Source organism: Protopterus annectens, chromosome 2.part1 (assembly GCF_019279795.1).
Source record: "Protopterus annectens isolate FY-2018-M chromosome 2.part1, PAN1.0, whole genome shotgun sequence".
Taxonomy (NCBI): Eukaryota; Metazoa; Chordata; order Ceratodontiformes; family Protopteridae; genus Protopterus; species Protopterus annectens.
In genome coordinates, this window is record NC_056729.1 from 95,151,168 (window position 1) to 95,178,674 (window position 27,507).

Consider the following 27,507-nt stretch of genomic DNA (forward strand, 5'->3'; position numbering starts at 1 on the left):
ATAATTGTGCATTTTTTTAAGGTTTTTTAAGCATTTTTTAAGCATATTTTAAGCTAATAGAGATCGCTTAGGAATTTGAAGTTAATGCAAACATTTACTTTAAGCACAACAACAGGGCACTGTCCCTTTAATATTTTGAAACATTTTTGGCACCAAAAAATCTATTTAAGGCAGTTTTCTTTTGTAATACAGTGTTCTGAAGAAGCCTGACTTTCGGGTGAAAGCGCTAAACCACTGTTTCGCATTATTATGGATTATTGAAATCTTTGGTTTTACCACATTTGTTGGATGTATTTTTTACATTTATTCTGTTTTGGGCATTAAAGAGTTGGATTTTTACAATTGAACGAAGCGTGATCTTCCTTTTGTAACAACAAGGTGAGCGTGCACTTATTGGGGATTCCATGCATACCTTTTATTCTCAGTTTAGTGCCAATAGTATTAATTGTGGATCCACCATCATCCATCAGATTAGAAGTCTGACAACCCCTGTCCTAGAGTCAGTGCTAAAGAATGGTCTACACCTACCCATCCTCTCCTTCCAGGCTTCAGAAATCTGTGCATCTATGGTGTCACACTTGTAACCCCTACTCAAGAACTCTTCTTTCAACTAAGCTAGGGTAATGTTCAAGTCAGTTTCTTTATTGTGAAGACGCATAATGCGATAAACTTGCCCCTTAAGGACATTCAATTTTGTATGGTTTGGATGCATAGTGTTGTTGTGCAGGATACTGTTTTTTCTAACACTTTTCCTGTAAACACTGGTAGTAACAGTGTCTAGCATATCTCCGTTGATCTGCACATCTAAAAAGTCTATCTTGGTAGCTGAATATTTATGAGTAAACTTTAGAACATCATTTGTACTATTGATGTATTGAATAAACTCAAACAGTAAATGCTCTGTCCCTTTCCAAACAAAAAAAAAATCGTCCACAAACCGTACATACTAACCAACTGAGGAGCTGTACCTGTCATTTGTAAGTACTTGTGTCTCCCATCCTACCAGAGCCAGGTTGGCGTAGCTGTTTGCACAAGCTGTGCCCATGGCCACGCCAACCTTCTGCAAATAATGTACTTCATTGAAAATGAACACATTGTTCTCCAGAATGATTTCCAAAAGACTGCAAATAAGTCTGCCCTTGTCGCTAGATACATTGTGTGTGTGTAATAGAGACCTAACACTCTCTATTCCCCATTCACTGGGTATCACAGTAAAGAGTGAAGCAATGTCTAGTGTAACAAAGAGACACGTACCATTAATATTACCAAGTTGGCTAGACAGCTGAGCAAGAAAATCTTTCGTACCCTTTAAAACATTTTCACATTTATTCAAAACAGTACATAGATTTTTCTCCACAAAAATAGACAACGGTTCTGTAAGCCAGCCCCTGCTGGACACAATAGGTCTCATAGGTGTCTGTAAAGATCTTTGTGCATCTTGGGGAGACCATATAGCATAGGGGTGATGGGATTGTTGACTTTAAAATACTCAAATAATGGCTCTGTTATTAAACCAGTAATCAATGGATCAAATATTAAAAACTCAACTTTCTCTATAACACCTGTCAAAGTATACAACGGTATGGTAACATAGGTGTCTGTGTCTGTTAATAATTCCATCATCAATGAGATATACAAACATTTGTCCAACACTACTATGGCTCCACCTTTATCAGCAGGTCTTACTTCAGCACTATTTAAACATTTCAACTCAGATAAAGCCTGCCTCTCATCAATAGTCAAGTTAAAAAAAAATCATTCTGTTTGTCTAAAAATCTTTGTCTAAGTTGCCTCTGACAGACCTCTGTAAACAAATCAATAGTAGAGTTGGGAGGGGGTACAAATACAATTGGTTTCTTAAAAACACTATCATTGCAAACAGCATTCTTAAACATTGTTTTCAAAGTTAAAGTCCTGCCAAACATGTGTAAATCTTGTAGGACATCAGTTAAAACTGCCGACTGTGCTGGCACAAAAGTCAAGCCTCTATTCAGAACTGCAGTCTGTGTCTCAGTTAACACAATAGATGAAATGTTGTATACTAAACCTGTTTGGTTCTTTTCACTGTCTTGCTGTGTCTTCCTCGCTCTGAATCCATCTTATCCTGAGATTCTGAAACCAATTCCTCGATCTCCCCTCATATTGTTAGTGCTTCTTTCAGTAAAAAAGAATTGGAACCACCTGCTGAATCAGTCAGCATTGTTACTTGAGCTGCTGATACCGGTAAAGGTGAAACATCATGCGCTCCACTTAAAACTTTCGGTTTTACAGGAGTGCTACTCTTCGGGATGACTGTAAAGCTGTTGCTAGCAACATCCATACTGTTAACTTCAACTCCATTGAGACTAGACCGAGTCAAAGAAGTTTTAGATAGCTCCGGTTGCTTCTGTGCATCTGCTCTATGAGGCTCAGTGTAACGTGTGCGCTCTGAATGCCTCCCACTTCCTGTTTGGTTTGAAAACAATGTATTCTGTGATGGACTGTCTCTAGACCAAGAAAAGACGTCACCCCTTTCAAAATCTAGTTTATTTATCTGAATTTTCCTGATTTTAACATTGGACAGCCTCTTGTCATAGGAGGAGATGTTATCAAATAAACTGTCCATCTTGTCAGTTAGAACATCCATTGGATATGTTTCATATATTTTATTTTGTAGTCCTTCTATCTGTTGACATAAATCCACCTCTTCAGGTCTGAAAAACTCAATCAACAGCTGCATATATTTGGCACTACATTCCAAATTCAGCACTTGCCAGTGTCTCAGTAGTTCAGGATATGTAGATCCATATGTTGGCATTGTTAAGACTCTCAGCCATCTAGGTACAATCTGAAGGTTTAGAGAAGACACTAAATGATACCCTTGCCACTGCAAGCCTTTATACTTGTATAATGCATTCTCCAGCAAATGATAGTCAGTATAAAAGACTTCTCTAATGCTGGCATCTGGCACAGGATAGTTGGTAGTCAAATTGATAGTTCCATTCAATAAAGGGTTGCTGCGTTCTTCTAGAAAACACTCAATCAGTGTTGAATGGGTCTCTCTCTCAAAACATTCATTGAATTCTCAGATAAGAGACTGTTACCTTCAGCCATGCTCAAAAGTGAGTAAAAACCAAAATATAACTGCAAACAAACCTCACTTTTGACACAGGAACCAACTGTGAAAACGTAGTAAATGTCAAAGAAACAGCAAACTGCCAGTTTGCCTACAGCATCTCATTGTGATGCTAGAAGAAATGAGAGCACCTAGATAAAACCCACTCAGAGACAGGGAAGACATGCAAACTTCACACAGAAGGACTAGAGCCATGAACTCAACCAGGCAACTGAGCTCTGAACATGGTGATGCTACTCACTTTACAGTAGTGCCAATGATCAGATGATTTCACACAAATTCTGCCTTGACCACTTAAGACAGACAATTGCGTACATGTTTGATGTCTGACTGTGATGGAAAGGGAAATAAATTATGGCCAAATTTTTAATGTTAGATACACTCCAGTGTCCTTCCCATTCACATGCATGCATATAATCACAGCAACGGTCATTTTACACTGATTTTGGCAAAATATAATATGAATACAATAGGTGACACTGCTTCTGGGAAACCAGCTTAGTGGCTGTCAGTGATCAACAGCTGTAGGGTAAGCTATGCTTATCCACAACCTGTCCCCATCCACACCAGTGATAGCTACTTTGTTAACAGTGTCACTTCATATGTCTGAATGTAGAAAAAAAATTATAGGTATGTTAATTTACTTTCCACAATCACACATTTGTCAGCCACAGTACCACCTCCCACATGTGTACATGGCATGCATAAATCATTGATAAGTTGATAAGTTATTATTTTACACATCCTTCAGCAAAATGCAAAACACTCAGTAACACTGCTCTTGCAAGCCAGCTCAATGACTGTTTAACTGTAATCAACAACAGCAGGGTATATCACATTTATTCATAGACCACCACCAAACCCATCACTTATAACCATTTTATTGATTGTCTATATCTCAGATTTTGACTGTAATTTAAAATAATGATGATGATGATGATTATAATAACCATAATAATAATGGCCACAGTAATTTATACAAACACACTATATTCAGCCCATATCACTCAGCCTCTTAGTACAAGAACTCTGATCAAAGGCAAAAATAATGGAAGAGCAATGGCCCCAAATCAGGCATACATTATAAATATCGCTTATATAAACTTAGAAAATTGCTAGAAAAGTATATTTTCATTATCATGCACTTTCTAAAAGGATATGAAGTTTGAAATGGAACTATCTGTCATTATTTACTGATTTCAGTCCTTGATGTTTTTCTAAGAAATCGCAAACATTATGAAGAACAGAGCGAAATCAAAAGTCAAAATTCTGGACAGTTGAGCGGTATGAGTCAGCCACATACAAGTATTTCACATAGCTTCAACCTGTTAATGCAACAATCAGGGACAAAGACAAAATATCAGAGCTTTAGCCGGCTAACATCTACCTGAAATCAGCTGGACGTACAAGTGAATTTAAGTACACTTTTATCTGCTCTTTTGCATATATTACTGTATTTAATTTATTTATTTGTGTTTTTCACTGAATATGAACTCAACTGAAGTTGTGGCTGTCTCTCTACAGTGTACTTTTTAGAATTTCTGTGTAGCCATTGATAGCAGTGGGGGGTAGTTTCAGCTCATCACTGACATTCTTGCCTTATATAAGTGGTACATTTTGAGTTATCTCTGCTTAATATCAGAGCTTTGGGCGGCTAACATCTACCTGAAATCAGCTGGACGTATAAGTGAATTTAAGTACACTTTTATCTGCTCTTTTGCATATAGTACTGTATTTAATTTATTTATTTGTGCTTTTCACTGACTATTAACTCAACTGAAATTGTGGCTGTCTCTCTACAGTTAGTTTCCCACTCACCCTCCCTTTTCTTGTTTTGGTGTTAATGTTGGTGGCTTTGAAATTGCCCGCCCCTCTTGTAGATTTGTATTTGGATACTCCTCCTGGGCCCATCTCATTTGCTCACTCAACTGAGTGCAGTGAGATTATATTCTGATTTCAGGCACTCCTACTGTGTACAAAGAGAGCATTTTGGAAGGACAACCCCTGTAGCATCTTAATCCTGCTCTGTTCCCTCCCTCAAAAAAAAAAATATATATTTTTTATTCAGCTGCTGTTACTGTAACTGTCTTAGTTGCTCTTCTGCGTGCTGTTATCTGTTCAGTTGCTCTTACTCTGCACTTATTACTGCTTGTTAGTAGCCTTCTAATTTACTGCCTTCTGCACTTGTTTTTTAGTCATTTGTTAATTTAATTGCATTTATTTGAACTGTATTTGCTATAGTGTTGCTACACACTTGGGTGTGCTGGCCTGCACTACAATTTGAATTGTATTTACTGCTGTTTTAGCTGCTTTTCTGTAAAAAAAAAAAAAAAAAAATTCTAAGCTTGTTTCCTGCCTTTCCTGTAACTAGTCAAGTCCAGATACAGACTTGCTGTATCCAGTACTGTTGGTAAGCTTCTCAGCCCCCCAAGCCTTTCTGTGTTGGGGGGAAGCCTTCTAGCTTATCAGTGGGAGTGGTAAGCACTAGGTAGCCTATCTACCATGGGAAGAGTGGGTTTTGGCCCTGAAATTGTAGTTCATTGGCCGTTTGGGCAGTTTTTCCATCTCTTTCTACTTTCTGGTTAAAAGCCTGTTTTGCATTTGGTCCCTGCCTTTCCTATAACTAGTGTAGTCCAGGTACAGATTTGGTGTATCCAGGATGGTTGGTAAGCTTCTGAGCCCCCCCCCCCCAAGCCCTTCTGTGTTGGAGAGAAGCCTTCTAGCTTATCAGTGGGAGTGGTAAGCACTAGATAACCTATCTATCACAGGAGGAGTGGTTTCTGGCCCAGAAATTATAGTTTATTGGCCGTTTGGGAAGCTTTTCCATCTCTTTCAACCTTCTGATTTAAAAGTCTGTGTTTGTGCTTGTTTCCTGCCTTTCCTGTTACTAGTCTAGTCCAGGTACAGATTTGCTGTACCCAGGACTCTTTGTAAGCTTCTGAGCCCTCAAGCCTTTCTGTGTTGGAGGGAAGCCTTCTAGCTTATCAGTGAGAGTGGTAAGCATCAGGTAGCCTAATTACCACAAGAGAAGTGGTCCCTGGCCCAGACATTGTAGCTATTGGCTGTTTGAGCAGTTTTTTTCCATCTCTTTCAACTTTCTGGTTTGAAAGCCGCACTTGTGCCTGTTTCCCACCTTTCCTATAACTAGCCTAGTCTGGTTACAGAGCTGCTGTATCCAGGATTGTTAGTAAGCTTCTGAACCCCCCAAGCCTTTCTGTGTTGGTGGGAAGTTATATAGCTTATCAGTAGGAGTGGTAAGCACTAGGTAGTCTATCCTCCACTGGAAGAGTGAGTTTTGGCCCAAAAATTGTAGTTTATTTGGCCGTTTGGGCAGTTTTCCATCTCTTTCAACTTGCTGGCTTAAAAGCCTACGTTTGTTCTTGTTCCCCGCCTTTCCTGTAACTAGTCTAGTCCAGGTACAGATTTGCTGTATCCAGGACTCTTTGTAAGCTTCTGAGCCCCCCAAGCCTTTCTGTGTTGGAGGGAAGCCTTCTAGCTTATCAGTGGGAGTGGTAAGCATTAGGTTGCCTATCTACCACAAGAGGAGTGGTTCCTGGCCCAGAAATTATAGCTATTGGCCGTTTGGGCAGTTTTTTTCCCATCTCTTTCAACATTCTGGTTTAAAAGCTGCACTTGTGCTTGTTTCCCACCTTTCCTGTAACTAGCCTAGTCAAGATGCAGAGTTGCTGTATCCAGGAGTGTTGGTAAACTTCTGAGCCCCATAAGCCTTTCTGTGTTGGAAAAAAAGCCTTCTAGCTTATCAGTGAGAGTGGTAAGCACTAGGTAGCCTGTCTACCATGAGAGGAGAGGTTCTTGGCCCAGAAATTGTAGTTTATTGACCATTTGGACAGTTTGTCCGTCTCTTTCAACTTTCTGGTTTAAAAGGCCACATCTGCGCTTGTTTCCCATCTTTCCTGTAACTAACCTACTGGGTGGCACTAGAAAGCCTTAAACTGATACAAGCCTTCTAGCTTAGAAGAGAGACTTTGGAGTGATTAAGTATCAGTTTTCTGTACTTTCTTGCTGTACTTAACTGTTTTCCGCCTAAATGCAGATTTTCCAGCATTTATTGAGATTTAAAAGCTTGTTTTTTTTCACATATTGCACTTATTTGACTGCCTGCACTTTTAAAAAGTTGTTTTAATTTAAATAATTTGTTTAACTGTTGTAGGCTAGTGTGATAGCCTTTTCTGATAATTTGTAGTCGTTTAAAGCTGTTTTAAGTGTATTTTTTGCTGTTTTTGCCTTATCTTTTCATAAAATAAAAAAACAAAAAAAAGAAAAAAAAACAAAAAAATTCCTTGTTTCCCACCTTTTTGAGCTAGTATGGTCCAGTTTTCAGGCTAGTGCTGAATTCATGGCTGTGATACTAGTTTTTGAGTTGTCCATACCTTACTTGGATAGAAGGAAGTTTCTCTGTTCACCTGTGAGAGGGGGGAGCTTTGATCAACCTATTTGTCCCTGGAGGAGTGCTTCCAGCCCAGAAGTTAGTAGTTTATTGGCCATTTTGGGCTAATTTCTATCTCTTTCATTTCCCCACTATAAAAAATGCATTTGCACGGTTTTGCGCACCGGGCAGTGATGGTTAGCTATGGTTAAATTATTCCCGGCTCCACTATATCTCCTCTTCAGTTTTTCCCTTGAAACTAGTCTAACTCTCAAAAAGCATCTTACAGCCCAGCACTTGCTCAGACCTAATAGCAAGCACTAATATACCCTGACACTGATTGCCCAGCAGGCAAGGCTCTTTATTCACCCCTCACCAACCAAGCGACTAAGCAGCTCACCCTACTATTCAGGCATGACCAAAGGGCAACTTCAGGTGCACTCTCCAGTCCAGCTGGTGAATCTGGGTATCCTGAGGCAATGTTACAACTGCCTCATGTACAGAGACAACCCTCTCCTCCTACCACAAAACACTAACATATGCGAGAGATGCAATTATACAGCCAAACTGGAAATTAAGCTGTCGCCACCCAAGACTGGAACAGACAGTCAAGAGGAGAAGGTTAACACTTGCACCACACCTCCAGCTGCACACAGACATACTAAAACAGCACTGGCAAAAAATACACATAAATGCACAAAATCATACTGGGAGGCTCTAAATAAAAACCTGCAAAAGCATCAGAGACCTCCAAAGCAGACACCCAAACAACCTGCACAAACCATCAAAAACAAACAAACAAACAAAAACAAAACATCACAAACCAGACAACACATAAAACACAAAATCAGTGTGCCACACAGTCACAGCCCTTAAGGCGAAATAACATACCTAACACACTAGTAATAGGTGTGTCTATAGTCAGGCACAATGACGTCCCACTCACTAGGCTGGACAAGCAGAAGGTTACTGTTAGCTGCCTGTCAGGAGCCAGAATCTGCCACATAACACAAGCACTCAGGTCACTCCAGAACAAGTATAAATATGACTCTGTCATTGTTCATGTTGGTGTGAATGACCTTAGATGTACCTCCCAGGACTGCATGAAAAGAGACATGGAAGAGCTCTCTGATTTTGTAGCCCAGGCGGGTATGACTCTGACCCTAAGTAGTATCATGCCCTCACCAAGAATGATACCGCAGTATAAAGAAAATATGATCAATTTCAACAACTGGCTAAGCTTCTGGTGTCATTCAAAGGGGATCCAGTGTCTGTCAGCCTGGGACGACATGCTCAACAAGCCATCTTGCTTCGCAAGAGACGGCTTGCACCTGTCACCCCTAGGCTTTTGAATACCGGCCAAGGCTCTTGCTGCCCCCATAGTGCCTTTGTTAGACAAGGCTCAAAAGCCAAATCCACCTCTGTAAACAGCACAATTAACAAAAAACTGAGGGTTATGCTACTCAACGCCAGGAGTTTAAATCTCAAAATGCACGCGCTCAAAGCACTTCTCAGTATGGAGAACGTCGACATCTGTGCATTAACTGAAACCTGGTTCAAGGCTCCAGAGAGCACCCCAGCACTACCGGGCTACAACTCATACCACACGTTTTGGCCACAGAACATGGACCGAAACACAAAAGGTGGGGGTGTATCCATATTCATCAAGGATACCTACACCTCCAGGTTAGTGGCGCAGCATGATACCTCTGAGATCATCCATGTGCAACTAACATCGGGCAAATCTGCAATGCAAATTGTGGCCTGCTATAGATAACCTTCCATGACCCAGGACCACCACTCCACCTTTCTGGAGACACTGGAAAACATGAAGGTCTTACTGAACACCCTGATATTGGGCGATTTCAATTACCTTACCTTTCACTGAGAAAACTACTCGAGTACAAATTCCCAGGCCCAGCGCTTCCTGGAATTCATCAACTCAAATGTCCTGGATCAGCTGGTAAACTCCCCTACCAGAGGTGAAAACATATTGGACCTGGTCATCACCAACATGGGCGACAGGTGTTCCACACCGGAGGTCAACCCGTCACTGGTTAGATCAGACCATAAACTAATCACTCTGGATGTCCACACCCCACCACCACCCCAACTAAGGAAAACACAGTAAAAAACTTTTCTAAAACAAACTTCACCTTACTTAAGACAGAGGTGGTACATTTCACAGCCCCCCACACTAAAGGATAATGCTGCCCAAGATGAAGAAACCTTTACAAATGCACTCTATGAACACCTACAAGGATGCATGGATCATGCCATCCCTAGCAAAACCAAGACTCACTCCTCTAAGAGAAGGAAACCAGTTTGGTGGACCCCTGCAATAAACAGGCTATACAATAGAAGGAGGAAACTAGTTCAGAAAAAAAAGCAAATCCCAAGAAGGAAAGACATCCCTGATCAGTAGCAGTAAGAAACTAAAGTCCCTCATGAAATCATCCAAGGCTAACTTCAAAAGAAAAATAGCCAAGGATTCAAAAGATAACCGCAAAGCCTTCTTTAGCTATGTTAAGAATCTAAGTGGCAAATCACAGATATGCACTGAACTAGTGCAAAATAGCACAAAATATACTGAAACTACTGATATTGCTAACATCCTGGCAGATAGATTTAGTGCAAACTTCACCCCCCTCTCACCTCCAAAAGAGCCCACAACAATACCGGAAAAGTATAGTGTCCCAAAAATCACAGATGTACAGGTGAAAACAGCCCTTTCAAAAGCCAAAAATGCAGCGTCAATGGGACCAGATGGTGTCCCAGGCTGAGTCTTGCACAAACTACAGAACAAACTAACCCCCCACCTAAATACACTGTTCAACCTCAGCCTCTCCACAGGCTATGTGCCCATAGAATGGTGCACAACAACGGTTATTCTTCTCCACAAAGGAGGGGCCACAACTGACCCTGGTAATTATCGCCCCATAAGCCTGACTAGCCTGGTCTGCAAGGCTATGGAGCGCATCATCATGGAACTCATTAACAAAGACATTGGGAACCTCCAAACACTTGAACCGACCCAGTTCGGCTTTGTTAAGGGCAGATCATGCCTACTAAACCTGGTTGACTTCTTTGAGACAGTCACCAAGGCCATAGACGAGGGAAAGGTGGTTCACACAGCCTACCTTGACCTCTCCAAGGCTTTCTACACCATTCCCCACTCAGGTATTACAGAAAAACTCACCAGCCTGAACATAAACCCCTACGTCATGAGATGGGTTGCCAACTGGCTTACAGACAGAACTCACACGGTAAGAATAGCAGGCTCCAGGTCCGACTCTAAACCAGTCACAAGTGGTGTCCCGCAAGGCTCGGTCCTGGAACCCCTACTGTTCGGCGTATACTTCTCAGAAGTACAGGCAAACACAGGAGGACTATGGCTAACCAAGTTCGCCGATGACTGCAAACTGGGAGCTATAATTGACTCTCCAGTTGACACGGACATCCTCCAAAGGGGCCTTACTGAGACGGACACCTGATGTCAAAGTCATGGCCTCAAGCTAAATGCCAAAAAATGCATAGTCATCCTATTTGGGAAAAACAAAACACCCACGAATTACCACATAGGTGGCAGCCCCCTTAATACAGAAGAGGTAATAAGAGATCTGGGGACCCAGGTAGATAGTAATCTCTCCTTTGACAATCATATTGCCAAAGTAGTTAGTAAATCCTTCTATGTGGCCCATCTAATTACTAAAGGGTTCACATCTTGAAATAAAGAGGTTATAGTGCCCCTCTACTCGTCACTCATTAGACCCATCATAGAGTACAATGCCCCATTTGGGATGCACCTCACAAGACACTTCCAACAGCTGGAAAGACCACAAAAGTACCTCACCAAGAGGATTACTGGCCTCAAACATATGTCCTATGCAGCCTGACTGAAAAAACTCCGGCTGTATTCAGTGGCATACTGCTTACTCAGAGGTGATCTCTGCCTGACTTACAAAGCCATGTCCAACTCAGAATTGATGGACATGCTCCACCTAAAGAAATTCAAGTCACTGTGAGCCACGCGCTCTAGTGAGCTAAACCTCGCCACAACAATAAATAGAACATGCTGGAGGGATAGATTCCTGTCACAGAGACTCCCTATGCTTTGGAACAAAATTCCAAATTACATCAGGCAGAGCCCCTCACTAACACTCTTCAAGAGAAACCTTGACGAGTGGATGGGTAACAGAAAATACACCCGTGGGATCACTTCATTGGCTCTGCTTGACAGAGGATCAGTTAATTAATCAATGGGGTGGCAAAAGCCGGCACACTCTGGCTAGGCTTATAAATGCCCTCAGGCAGATAGCCTAGTACCTACCTATGAACCTAAAAGTAATGGAAGGACAAACGGCCAAAATCAAGGACAGATTTTGAATACTGTTCTGATATACTTACAGCACTGCTAGAGTAACTGTGTTTGCATTAGAATACATTTTCTGAACAACAGAAAGTCTGAAACTGAAGTGTGTCATTCAGTGCATGAATAATCCTCAAAAGCAGAACATGTTACTATGAACAGAGCAGAAGTATGAGATAAAATCAAGGACATTCTGCCTAACTAGGGAATGGATCTCCTACTTACAGCATACTAGTGCATATTATTTTAAGCATTCCACTGGCCAAAATATGTAGATGCCTGCCAGGGAAAGTATAAAAAAAAAAAAAAAAACTTACTGTTGCTATCTAAACCATCCAGAGTTATACCCTAACTAGTGACCGCAACATTTACTTAATCCTTTGCTGTTTAGGTGACCATGGCACCCATTTCCTTTAAGGTAAACTTAAAAAATTCTGGGCATTTGGCTATGACTCCAGTCATGAGCAATACACTGAATCCCAATTCATTGTGCAGCTGGAGGGTGGAACTAAGCTGAAAACTTGGAAATTACAACACTTAAACAGGGTTTCTCTTTCATGTAGCCATGGCTGTCTGTAACACTTTCCCCTTATACTCTGTTGAAAAAATACAGAAAAGTCAGAAAAATAGCCTGGGTGTGTGGTGCCCTAGGCAGATTCCAGGTTTGCCTATCCATAAGCTCAGCTATGATTTCTCTTAGGTTTACAATATTATATTATATTACATAACTGAATTACTTGTGTTGTAAATAATCTCTTATGCTTAGATAATGTTACTTAATGTTTATGGCCATTAACCAACTTGAGTTTTCTAGCCTAGTGGTATTGATGGAATTTGTTTATTGTGAAAATTGAAACAACTGTTTCCTTCTTGCTTTGAGAATACTTTTTCCTAGTTTGAGAAATCGTTCTTAATGGGTCAGTAATTAATCTTTCATCTTTTGAAGGCATGCCATTGAATTACTGCACCTCTCTGTCAGCTAGTATAGAAACTTAAGGCTCTGAAGTGTTAAGGAGCTGTGCCCTGTAGACAATGGTTTGATTCCCTCAGCCTCTAATTCCATACTATGCGTCTCTGAGTTTAACAAGACAGTGCTCCCAGGCTGAGGCTGAAAATAGCCCATGTGGATCAGTGCTCTAGTTATCAAAGACAAAAAAATAATACATTTGCCGTATGCCATAGGCTGATGTATCACAAGCAAGCGATGCTCATAACTCTTGATCGGTGTACCAACACTTTATTACAGGTCAGTATTCCTTACATTTCCTGCAAGTATTATTGCTAAATCGTTTTCATTTCTGTGACATATTACCTTATAGCAACCTATATCATGGTGTTAACATTGTACTTGGCAGATACATACCTCACATGATGATTAATCAAGACCACGAAAAGGCAGTAACTGTTTCATGCATTTTATGCGTATAGAAGTGTTTGAGGGGAGGGCCTTGTAAGGGCCTTTCACATTGTCTGCAGAAGGATCATCGGTTAGGGTTGAATTTATGACTAGGATTTCATTAATGGCTGTCCAGATTGTTTTTAGGGTTGTGTTTACTATTATTCTCAAAGTTCTTATAGTATATTATATAATATATTTTATAGTATAAATGAAAAACGAACCAAGCCAACAAAAATATGTTCCAGGCAGCTCAGCAGAATAAATCAATTTGTAGTTCACCAAACAAATAGTTTAATTTCACGAACTAGTAAACAGATAAAAACAAGTTCCAAACAAGCGCTTTCATTCGGAATATTCCGAGCTTTCTCAAGTACAATACTGAAGTACGTACAACGTTTGTATAAATAATACTTAGCCAATTGATTAATTGCTTTTATCTTTAAATCCTTAAAAAGACAGTTCATACTTTGACTCCAAATATACATTTAAAGTTCAAATAAAATAAATAAATGAATTGTGTGTGACAGTATTTTATAAAAAAGTTGTAAAAATATCAAGTTACCCAAAATTCAAGTTCTACAATTGCTTTAAACACCAAAATCATTAAATGCATAAAACAATCCATTTAATACAACATTAAGTACATTTTGGATAAAATACTATGAACTAGAGTAATAATTGTTAAAAATTGTTCTTAAAAGACAAAGACTTTTAAAAACAATTTTTAACAATTATTACTTTAGGCAAAAACCTCACAAAAGCCCCACCCTTTGCCCCACTCATTGCCCCACCCATTTCAATAAGTAAATGTATACTGCTTCTATTTCTAAGTTAATAATCATGATAGCAAAAATTCTGAAGAAACAGTAATATGATAAATGAAACACGTAAGCAAATATATAAAACTGCTTTACGTTAAAATATATTTGTAATATTTTTGCAACTGGTCTGTTTATTGAAACTGTTACATTACATAGGCATTGGGTTCTGAAAATCATACTGAGGAAATGGTGACAGGAAGAAGAGTGTACAACAAACACTTGCATACTGTTTCCTGCAATGTGTACTTAGATGAAGCCCCATCCTTTATTTATAGGAAGGCCAGGAACATTAGAAGTTTTATTGAATTTAAACCTAGACCATATGAGAAAAGCACTAAAAGATGTGAAACTAATTGTACATTTTGTATGTTTATACAGTAAAATAATAGTTTTTATTTTCCTTATTTAAAGAAGATCATTAAAACCAGTGCAGTGGGTGACTGTAACACTACAAAAGTAATTTACAGGGCACAGTGCAATAAATGTGATGTCAGCAAGACTGTAAATAAACTCAAGCATGGGATTTCATGTCATGTCATCTGTCAGAAATCTGCTTTGGAAGTAAAAATAATGCACTAGCCAAACACCTTTTTCTTCATAAAAGACACACAGGTTTTAAGTTCCAGATCCTGGATCACATAGACATGGATGATCTTGAAGGAGACATCCCGAATATTCTGGAGAAACATGAACTCCTGTGGCAATTAAAGCTGAACTCTTTTAGGAAGCCTGGACTACACTACTACTGTTCAATTAAAAGTGTAGTGGAACTTAGAAAATTGCCACATTGTTTACATGACTAATTTTATTTTATTTTATTCTACCAGTTGGTTTTAAATACCATTTTAAATCAGATGTAATTTAAGTGCATATTTTGTTTTCATCATCATACATTTTTTGTTATTATTTTTTCTTTTTCTGGTTCTCTTTTTTCCACTTTATTCAAAATGATGTGTAATAACAATACTAACTAATTATACAATAATATTTTTATAGATAGTTTTTAGGGTTCTTGTACACAGAGCTGAAGAAGTCTAGAAGGACGAAAGTGATCTTTGTTAACAACAGGTTATGAAAATAGAATATGATTTTTACAATTGATTTTTTTACATGCAAAGTGTATATGTATATATTTATATATATATTTTTTTGATTGCCAAATGGACTAAGGTTGATATATTTCCAGCCATGTAAGTATATTGCCTTGGATAAAATCACAGACTTATTCTACTTAATCTGGTTAAATAAGAGGTACCACATCATTATACATTTTATTTGAAGTACATAAGGGTTATATTATTATAACAGCTACTAAGTAGGGCAGGACCAGCTCGAATGTCACACTGATGGGGGAAGGGATGTGATTTTTAACATGTGTACCAATAACACTTTGTTTTACAGCACAATAAACCACTCCCTTGCCTGATAAAAAGTATATATATATTTAGAAAGCTTGTGAGGAAACTTTTGGTTTTACTTGGATCGCTTGTCTGTGTACTTAATAAAGGATTTTTAACTGGAAACAGACTGCCTGCCTTGCTTGGAATACTTTTGAATACTTAGTAATTCTGTACAATTATATTTTTTTTATTATTTTATTTTTTTTTTACTTAAGACGAGTTTAAGTTTGCTACTTCTACTACTATTGTCTGATCTGATCAATATGCAGTGATTAACTAAAGATATATGGACTGAAAATCTTCCACACAGAGAAGTTTCTTACACTGTTTTGTTTTTGGACTCACTATACTTGTTTAGTGGGTTGTTTTGAGACTTCGGGGATACCACGTCGAGTGGGCGTTCGAAAGACATGCGTTGAATGGGCGTGCCTTCGTTGAAGGTTGGGCGTCGGGCTGGCAACTCAACACCATAAAAAACAACTGCCAATCATTAGCAGATCGGAGTTCCGTTGTGGTGACCCCTAACCGGGAAAAGCTGAAAGACAAACAACAGCTCAATACCTAGTCATTCTAATTTATTGATTAGTGTTTTGTGTATAATAAGGCTGACGTTAAGTCTATATAAATTACTTTGCAGTATATTTTTTTTATTTATTGCTGTTATTCTATAGTAGTGCATGGAGCACCATTATTACTCTCCAAATTGGAAAAAAAGATAAACCTGTTACATGCTTTTGTAGCATGAGACCCAACCATAACAGTGCTTTCAAAGATGTGTAACAAATGTTACATACCCCCTAAGTGCTGTTGCAGTGGGGTATAAAGGAAGAGATGTCCATTCCTTCTTAATGGTCCCTGAATATCTTTCTTCATATGTCCATGTAAGTTTATAGACATCAGTTTGCAGATATCTTATTTAGATTTGGGCAGGATTCAAAATCTGTCCCTGATTTTTCCTTACATGCTGTCTGTGCAACAACACTCGCTAAGTGCTTTACTAGCTTTTAAAGCCAGTAAAGCACTTTGCATTACAAAGAGTTATGATTGTGTCTCACCAATCATAACCCTTTATTATGTGTTCTCGACATGGATGCCATAATTCACCTCTCGAGCTTTCCTCCTGAGTTGAATTTCATGGGATCCATGTCTAAAACACATAACAATGTGGTTACGATCAGAGACCCAATCATAATCCTCTATATTATAGAACATCATGTTACAGGTGGTAATAGATCTATTTTCAGCATATGCATGATGTTGTAGGGTTTCAAGTCTTAACCCTTCCAGTTCTGACAATAATTTATCCAGAAAAACCTTCGCCATTATTTGTTTACAAGAAAGTAAACATACGGGTCTATATGACTTTTGGTTTGTTCTATTTCTTTTTCTCTTAAAGATGGGTTTAATAAGTGCAAGTCTCCAATCTTCAGGAATCTCTCTACACTTAAATGATCTAGTGAATAACAGATATGACCAATAAGCAGATATTGCAGACAACACATTACTAAGAATTGATTGAAACTGAACTGATGCTACTAACATTAGTGTTACTTTTATTCAATAAGTACTAGTTATTATTTGGGCTTAAGCATGAACTTTTGACAAATAAAAAAAAATAGAGCAAAGCACATTTTTGGATTATCACACTTTCTTCAGACGGAAAATCCCAGGATGCAAAAAACTCCCTTACTAGCCTCAGTAAGAAACTGAGATGCCGCATAAAATCCTCCAAAGCTAGTTACGAAAATAAAATTGCCAAAGATTCCAAAGACAACCACAAAGCATTCTATAACTATGTCAAGAATCTAAATGGCAATGCTCAGATCTGCTCTGAGCTAAAACAGAATGGCATTAAATATACTGATCCGAAGGATATTGCCAATATCCTGGCAGATCAATTCAGTGCCAACTTCACCCCCCTCTCACCCCTAAATGGCCCATCTCAATACCGGAAGATTGCCAAATTCCAGTAATAATGGCCACACAGGTACAAAACGCACTCTCTAAAGCCAAGAATACAGCATCCATGGGACCAGATGACATCCCGGGCTGTGTACTACATGAACTACAATATGAACTGGCACCTCACCTAAGTGTCATGTTTAATCATAGCCTCACCTCAGGTTTCGTGCCCACTGAGTGGCGCAGAGCTACAGTTATCCCAATCCACAAGGGGGAATCCACCTTGGATCCCGGAAACTACCGTCCCATCAGTCTGACAAGCCTTATCTACAAGGCCATGGAGCGTATTATCATGGAAGTTATAAACAAAGACATTGGCAACCTTCAAACACTGGACCCCACCCAGTTTGGGTTTGTGAAGGGCCGATCTTGTCTCCTGAACCTGACTGACTTCTTTGAATCAGTCTCCAGAGCCATGGACAAGGGTAAGGTGGTCCACACAGCCTATCTAGACCTTGCCAAGGCCTTTGACACTATCCCCCACTCTGGAATCATAGATAAACTTACTAAGTTGGGCATTAATCCCTATGTCACCCAATGGGTTGCTAAATGGCTTACTGATAGAACCCACACTGTAAAGTAGCCGACTCCAAATCCAGCTCCAGACAAGTGACAAGTGGAGTACCTCAGGGTTCAGTCCTGGGGCCGCTCTTGTTTGGCATCTACTTCTCTGAAGTACAGGTCAACACTAAGGGACTCTGGCTAACAAAGTTTGCAGATGACTGCAAACTGGGAGCCATTATTGAATCCCCAAATGATGTGGATATTCTACAAAAGGACCTTACAGAAACAGATGCTTGGTGCCAGAGCCATGGGCTCAAGCTCAATGCCAAGAAATGTATTGTTATCCCCTTTGGGAAAAAACATGTATCCATGAATTACCATATAGGTGGCAGTACACTAAACACAGAAAGTGTGATAAGAGACTTAGGGACACAGGTGGACAGTGGTCTCACCTTCGATAACCACATCATCACAACAGTCAGGAAATCCTTCTATGTGGCACACCTCATCACGAAGGGCTTTTCATCCAGAAAAAGGAGGTCATTGTCCCACTGTACTCATCCCTCATTAGACCCATTATAGAATACAACGCACCATTTGGTATGTACCTCTCAAGACATCTGCAACAACTGGAAAGGCCTCAGAAATACCTCACTAAAAGAATCACAGGCCTAAAGCAGATGCCCTACGCTGACCGTCTTAAAAAACTCCAGCTATACTCTGTCGCATATCGTCTTCTCAGAGGCGATCTCTGCTTAACATACAAGGCCATGTCAAACCCAGAGCTGTTGGACATGCTACACTTAAGAAATCCCAATCCCTCAGAGCTACGCTCCAGGGATCTAAACCTTGTCATCACAATAAACAAAACATGCTGGAGGGATAGGTTCCTGACCCAGAGACTCCCCAGACTCTGGAATAGATTGCCCGTACATGTCAAGCAGAGTGCCTCTTTGGACCTCTTCAAGAGGAACCTTGACGATTGGATGGGAGAAAGGAAATTCACCCCAGGGATCACGTCAGTCACCCTGCTAGACAGGGGTCCAGGAAAGTAAATAATGTGGGAAGAAATAGCCAGGGAATTGTTATGGCTAGGCTTGTATAGGCCATAGGGCTGATAGCCTAGTACCAACCTATGAACCTATGAACCTATAAATAATCACAAATGTTACATATTATATATAAATTTTATTTCCACTTCATTTTGATATGTAACCAGAACTATCTTGCTACCTTTTCATAGCCAGTGGGATAAATTTCTTCTGTTAGGAAAGCATATAACAACCTGAACTCCTTGTTGTAAAACTGTACATTCTTACAAAAAACTAGTCAGTACTACATTCCAGAAGACTGATGAGTGATTCCTCAGTTTTGTGACATCGTGTGATATCATGAATTCTTCAGCTAACATTATATGCGTAGCTTTTTGTATCTTGACAGAAAAGCAGCTTAGGAATGTGTATCCTTGTGTATATATGTATGCATGTATGTATGTATGTATTGCATATGTCTGAGAGGTGTTCATAGGTTCATAGGTAGGTACTAGGCTATTGGCCCTAGGGCCTATACAAGCCTAGCCAAAAAGGTACCCTGGCTTTCGTCACCCAAGAAAATTATTTTCCTGTGCCCCTGTCAAGCAAAACCACAGAAGTGATCCCTGGGGTGAATTTCCTTTTACCCATCCAATCATCAAAATTTTTCTTGAAGAGTGCTAATGAGGAGCTCTGTTTGACATAGACAGGTAGTCTGTTCCAGAGTATGGGAAGTCTCTGGGACAGGAATCTATTCCTCCAGCATGTTCTGTTTATTGTGGTGACAAGGTTTAGGTCCCTAGAGCGTGTAGGTTGCTTGGAGGGATTGGGATTTCTTTAAGTGGAGCATGTCCAACAGCTCTGGGTTTGACATAGCTTTGTATGTTAGGCAGAGATCGCCTCTGAGTAGGCAATATGCGACAGAGTAAAGCTGGAGGTTTTTGAGTCGGTCTGCATAGGGCATCTGTTTGAGGCCAGTAATCCTCTTTGTGAGGTAATTTTATGGCCTTTCCAGTTGTTGTAGGTGTCTTGTGAGGTACATACCAAAAGGGGAGTTGTACTCTATAATGGGTCTAATGAATGATGAGTAGAGGGGAACAATGACCTCTTTTCTTCTGGATGAGAAACCTTTTGTGATGAGGTGTGCCACATAGAAGGATTTCTTGACCACTGTGGTGATGTGATTATCAAAGGAGAGACTACTGTCCACCTGTGTCCCAAGGTCTCTTATCACACTTTTGGTGTTAAGTAGACTACCGCCTATGTGGTAGTTCATGGGTACAGAGTTTTTACCAAAGGGGGTGACAATGCACTTTTTGGCATTGAGCTTGAGACCATGGCTTTGACACCAGGCATCTGTCTCAGTGAGGCCCTTTTGTAGGATGTCCACATCATTAGGAGTTTCAATTATGGCTCCTAGTTTGCAGTCATCTGTGAATTTAGTTAGCCAAAGACCTTCTGTGTTAGCCTGTACTTCAGAGAAGTAGATACCAAGCAGGAGAGGACCAAGGACTGAACCCTGTGGTACTCCACTTGTCACTGGTCTGAAGTTGGATTTAGAGTCTGCTACTTTCACAGTGTGGGTTCTGTCAGTAAGCCAGTTGGCAACCCATCTTGTGACATAGGGATTAATACCTAGTTTAGTGAGTTTATCTATAATTCCAGGGTGGGGGATGGTGTTGAACACCTTGGCGAGATCTAGATAGCCTGTGTGAACCACCTTACCCTCATCTTTGGGTTTGGTGACTACTTCAAAGAAGTCTATCAGGTTTAGGAGACATGATCTGCCTTTTACAAACCTGAACTGTGTGGGGTCCAGAGTTTGGAGATCTCCATTGTCTTTGTTTATGAGTTCCATGATGACATATTCCATGGCCATGCAGACCAGGCTCATCAGGCTAATGGGTCGATAGTTCCTGGGGTCTGTTGTAGTCCCCCCTTTATGGAGTGGGATAACCATCGTGGTACACCATTCAATGGGCACAAAGCCTGAGATGAGGCTATGATTGAACATGGTACTTAGGTGGGGTGTCAGATCATTCTGTAGTCCATGTAGAAGACAGCCTGGGATGTTGTCAGGTCCCATGGATGCTGTGTTCTTGGCTTTGGAGAGTGAGGTTTTTACCAGTGCAGCTGTGATTACAGGAAGTTTACATTCTTCCAGTATAAACATGGGCCCTTTAGGGAGGGGGGTAAAGTTAGCACTGAACCTATCTGCCAGGATTTTGGCAATATCAGTTGGTTCTGTATATTTAGTGTCATTGTGCTGTAACTCAGAGCAGATCTGAGTGTTGCCATTGAGATTCTTGACATAGCTATAGAATGCTTTGTGGTTATCTTTAGAGTCAGTGGCAATTTTGTTTTCATAACTATCTTTGGAGGATTTTATGAGGGATTTCAGCTTCTTACTGAGGATGACCATGGAGTTCCTCCAATCATGGGATTTTCTCTTTTTTGCAACAGTTTTTTTCTTCTGTTGTAGAGTTTGTTTATGGCAGAAGACCACCAGATTGGCTTCCTTTTTTGGAGGATAGCATCTTGGTTCTGTTAGGGATAGCACGATCCATGCATTTGTGTAAGTGCTTATAAAGTGCATTTGTGTAGGATTCAGCAGTCGTACCTCTATTGTCCATCTGCATGGGTGTCGTGAAATGTTTGCCACTTCTGTCTTAAGAAGCGTGAAATTGGCTTTGGAGATATTTTTTACAGTTGTTTTCCTAATGGGGGGTGGGAGCGGGATGTGGATGTCTAGGGTGATTAGCTTGTGGTCAGATCTGACCAACAAGGAGCTGACCTCTGGTGTGGAACACCGGTCACCGATGTTGGTGATGACCAGGTCTAGGATATTGCTGCCCCTGCTGGGGGTGTGGAAAAGTTGATCCAAGGCGTTGGAATTGATGATTTCCAGAAAACGTTGAGCAAAAGAATTGGTACACGAGTAGTTTTCCCAGTTAATGGTGGGGTAGTTGAAATCACCCATTATTAGAGTGTTGGGTTGTACTTTAATATTTTCCAGTGTATCAAGAAAAGAGGAGTGGGAATCCTGGGGCATGGTGGGGGGTCTGTAGCAAGCTATAATCTGGATTGCGGTTTTGCCCAGAGTTAGTTGAACTTGGATAATCTCGGATGCATTATGCTGAGCAACTAGCTTGGAGGTGTGGATATCCTTACTGAATATGGACACGCCTCCACCTTTAGTGTTTTGGTCCAGGTTTGGTGGCCGAAAGGTGTGGTATGAATTATAGCCTGATAATGCAGGGGTGCTGTCTGGATCGTTGAACCAGGTGTCTGTCACTGCACAGATGTCAATGTTCTCCATTTTAAGGAGTGCCTCAAGTGAGTGCATTTTGAGGTTTAGACTTATAGCATTGAGTAGCTTTACCCTCAGATTTTGCTTGCCTGTACCTGTTACAGTGATGAATTTTTCATTTGAACCTTGCCTAAAAGAGGCACTATAGGGTTGGCAAGAGCCTTTACCAGTATCTGGAATCCCAAGGGCGACAGGTGCAGGCCATCTCTGGCAAAGCAGCGTGGTTTGTCGATCATGTCATCCCAGGCAGACAGATACTGGATTCCCTTAGAATGACACCAGATGCTTAGCCAATTGTTAAAGTCAATAATTTTGTCCTTGTACTGGGTATCATTCTGGGTGATGGCAGGATGCTACTCAGGGCTAGGGTCATACCTGCCTGGGCTACAAGATCGGAGAGCTCCTTCATGTCTCTTTTCATGTAGTCCAAGGAGGTATGTCTCAGGTCATTCACACCAACATGGGTAATGACAGAGTCATATTTGTACTTGTTGTGGAGTGACCTGAGTGTGTGTGTTATGTAGCGGATCTTGGCACCCGACAGGCAGCTGATAGTAATGTTTTCTTTATTTAGCCTGGTGAGTGGAACATCAGTGTGCTTGACTATAGAGTCACCTATGACTAGAGTGCTGGGTACGTTATGCCTTATGGGCTGTAGTTGAGTGGCACACTGAGTATGTGGGCTATGTGTCATTTGGGTTGTGTTGGGGGGTGGAGGTTGCGTGCATTTCTGCTTTGGATGTCTCGGTTATTTGGGCAGATTTTTACTGAGAGCCTCCGTGACTGTAGGTTTGTGTTTTGTGCTTCTGTGTGTGTGTTTTGGTGGTCTAGGTTTTCAGGGACTATGTGATGAGTGTGGTGTAGTGTGGTGTGGTGTGGTGTAAGTGTTTACCATCTCCTCTTGACTGTCTAGTCCAGTCTTCGGTGAAGAGAACTTTGCTTCCAGTTTGGCTGTATAAGTGCATCTCTCACAGGTTGTGATGTTGGGTGGTAGGAGGAGAGAGTTGTCTTTGTACATGAGGCAATTGCTGCATTGTCCCAAGATGCCCAGATTCATCAGGTAGACAGGAGAAAACATCGGGAGCTGACCTTTAGATATACCTGAATAGGTGCTTATTTATTAAGTACTAAAAACTGTTTTCCTCTAGACAAGTGAGGAAAGTTGAGTGCTGTAGTAATTTGTAACTTATTTAGTGCTTACAGTGAGTTCTGAACAAGTGCTGTGCTCAAAGAAACAGATGTAAGTGCTAAAACTAAAAAGCTGGCTAGTTGCAAGTGAAATTTGAAGAGCAGACTTTATGGCGCCTGGAATAGTTTAACCCTAGTTAAGTGGTGGGGAGGGCACAGGAGCTCACAAACAGTCCTGGACACATCAAATACATATATGGACAAGACCTGCCACAGGAAAGGGGGGAAGCAAGCTTAGAATTTTTTTTCAGTAAAAGTGGAAAATGGAGAAAGCTGGAACAGAAGTTAATTCAACGTTAAGAATCTGAGTGAGTTGGCCTTCACAAATGTTCTCTATTAGATTGAATGTACTAATGACACTAGACTGGGAGGAGTGTCACAGATCAAATATACCGTATGGGCTGGCAACTGCAAAGCCACCAAGTATAAGAACACCACAACAATAGGGTGGGTGGGTGGGAAAAATTACAGTTCCTAGCTGTAGCCACTCTCAATAATAATGAAGACAAGCAGCAGAAAATGGCTGCCAGAAACACAGGAAACTCAGACAAAACTACCATCCTAGACAACAGGCCTCTATCAAGATTATGCCACTTGAGCAGAACACAGAAACCTGACTTTAAAAGCATAGAAAGAACACCCACAAAGAGAAAATACAAGTCTCAGTATGAAAAAGCAGTTTACAATTTAGTAATTAAATAAAAATGCAATTATAGTAATGCACACTATTACAGTTCCTAGCTGCAGCCACTAAATAAAAGTTTTAAACAGATCAAGGAGCAAGCAGACTCTAGAGAATGCTTTTAACTGTAAACAGACAATTATAGTAATGCACATGATTACAGTTCCTAGCTGTAGAACACAGAAACCTCAAAAAATGAAAAATGCACAGAAAAGCTTGGATAGAGCACTCACAAACAGAAAATAAAACTCTCAGTATGAGAAAGCAGTTTACAGTTAAATAATTCAGTAAAAATGCAATTAGAATAATGAAACAGTATCTAGCAATGAAAAATGCAGTTAAAACAGCATAAAACAGTAAATAAATGCAGTGAAACAATAAAAAAACTTTATAATGGTGCAAAATGTAGTAGATCAACTGTATAGCACAATTATAAGCATTTCAGAAGTGCAGTTCAGTGAAATAAGTGTAAGAAATAAATTATCTTGCTCTTGGAATCTTAAGGAATTTCCACTTAGTTTCAGTAATGAAATACAATCCACAGCCTGAGCAATACAAGCACAACCTTTTCAAGACACAGGGTTTATATACCAGTAAGAATGGAAGAGTTAGAAGATCAAATTACTACTCAGCCCCTGCTATTATCCAATCACTCGTACTACAGAAGGTCAGGAGGCCTTGTTACTCTCAATAATAATGAAGACAATCAGCAGAAAATGGCTGCCAGAAACACAGGAAACTTAAACAAAACTACCAGCCTAGACAACAGGCCTCTATCAAGATTATGTCACCTGAGCAGAACACAGAAACCTCAATTTAAAAGCATAGAAAGAACACCCACAGAGAGAAAATACAAGTCTCAATATGAAAAATCAGTTTACAATTTAATAATTAAATAAAAATGCAATTATAGTAATGCACAGTATTACAGTACCTAGCTGTAGCCACTAAATGAAAGTTTTAAACAGATCAAGGATCAAGCAGACTCTAGAGAATGCTTTTAACTGTAAACAGACAATTATAGTAATGCACACTATTACAGTTCCTAGCTGTAGAACACAGAAACCTCAAAAAATCAAAAATGCACAGAAAAGCTCGGATAGAGCACTCACAAACAGAAAATACAATTCTCAGTATGAAAAAGCAGTTTACAGTTAAGTAATTCAGTAAACATGCAATTAGAGTAATGAAACAGTAACTAGCAATGGAAAATACAGTTAAAACAGTATAAAACAGTACATAAATGCAGTGAAACAATAAAAAAGCTTTATAACTGTGCAAAATGTAGCAGATCAACTGTATAGCACAATTATAAGCATTTCAGAAGTGCAGTTCAGTGAAATAAGTGTAAGAAATAACTTATCCTGCTCTTGGAATCTTAAGGAATTTCCACTTAGTTTCAGTAATGAAATACAATCCACAGCCTGAGCAATACAAGCACAACCTTTTTGAAGACACAGGGTTTATATACCAGTAAGAATGGAAGAGTTAGAAGATCAAATTACTACTCAGCCCCTGCTATTATCCACTCACTCGTATTTCATTTGGCTGGCTTACCTCATAAACGAAGTTGGCATGAAAATACGCATTGGAAAAATGAACCTAAAGTGTTTAAATCATTTCTCAGTTATGTTGACTGCACACACATTTGAATCTCATTGCATATCTGCTTAATGATTTGTAATCATTTATCAACAGTGGTTCCTGGAATCCATTTAAGAAATTTCTAGTAGTATCTCAGGGGGAGATAAAGCATATTATTCACTTGAATAATGTATTCTTTAAGTGACTTCTATTTGTGCAAGCATCCTTTTTTGACAGTTTCACTCAGAACTGGTTTCACTGAGGGGGCGTGGCCAAGGATGAACACAGGATAGCAGCAGATTTTTACAGCTCCACCAATTTCATTACACTGACAGGAATTAATTACTTAAAAAATTAATTTTTGAAGTAATTTTCTTTATAAATATGTTTGTTTTATATAGTTCTTGAACTATATCTAAAAAAGAAAGGAAATCTTAACAATATTCCTGTCAGAAATCACTTTGGAAATTTTCCTGTCAGTTTATCAGTCTGAAATGAGTTCCAGTAAGACAAATTCTCAAGACTCCAGCATCAAGAAAGAACTTCAGTCTCTGATAATTATAATCCAGCAACTTACTGCTAAGATGGATAAAATGGATACTAAAATAGACACCTTCATAGAAAAAACTACAAAACAAATAGACTTGTTACATATAGACCTGCAACAACAGAAGATCCAGATGACAGGCATAGAAGAAGCTGTGAAATGACATGGAAAATAGAATACAAGAAGAGGAAATCAACATTGAGCTTCTGCTGAAACAAAATACACATTTACAAACAAAGCTGGGTGACCTGGAAAATAGATCGAGGCGCAATAACATTAGGATTTTTGGACTGCCAGAAAATATTGAAGGTAACAATATTACTTCTTTTTTAACAACATGGCTCCCTAAAACTTTAGACTTACCAGAAGCATTCTCTTTTGGTATCGAAAGAGCACATAGATCTATAGCTAATACTAACTCTAACAAAAACTATCCTAGATCAGTTATAGTTAGATTTCTATCATCTTTTGATAAAGAGATGGTTCTTAAATCTGCTTGGGCTAAAGCTCCTGTTAAGATTAATGAGACAACTGTGCGTTTTGACAATGACTATTCTTCCATGGTAATAGCTAAAAGAAAAGTTTTTCTGCCACTAATAAGGGAGCTTAAAAAAGCACAGTTTAAAACATACCTTCTGTTTCCTGCCAAGCTTAAAATCTTCCTTCCTGATTGTCCTAAAATTTTCGATGACTTAGACTCTGCCTTACTGTTTATCAAAAAAAATAACATTTTGGATAAAATAGAAGAAATGGAATGGGCTAGTCCTTCATTAAAGAGACTGGCAACTGAAACTTTGTGGAAGACTTCAGAGAAGAAGAAGAGACTAAAAAACAAATGATCTATGTTTTTTTTTTCTCTCATCATTTTATTTCATTATTAATCTTTTTAAATATAGTTCCTGCATTTCCAAGAAGCAACAAATATTTTGAAAAAGATTTAATCAAAGTTATTCTCTGTGTGCAAAGAAATGTTTTGTTTCATAACTAGTCAAAATATCTGGAGATTTAATGGCAAGTTGTGATTCAACTTGTTTCTCTTTCTGAAAAGGAGAAGTAAGGTCAGTAATTTGATACATTTTTTCTTTATCTTTTTTTTTTCTCCTTTTCTTCTTTTCTTTGTTTAAACAATGACATTCTATTTAGATTATGTAGTGGGTAAAGGGCGGGGGAGGGCAGGGAGAGAAGAGTAATGAAAATATGATTAATAG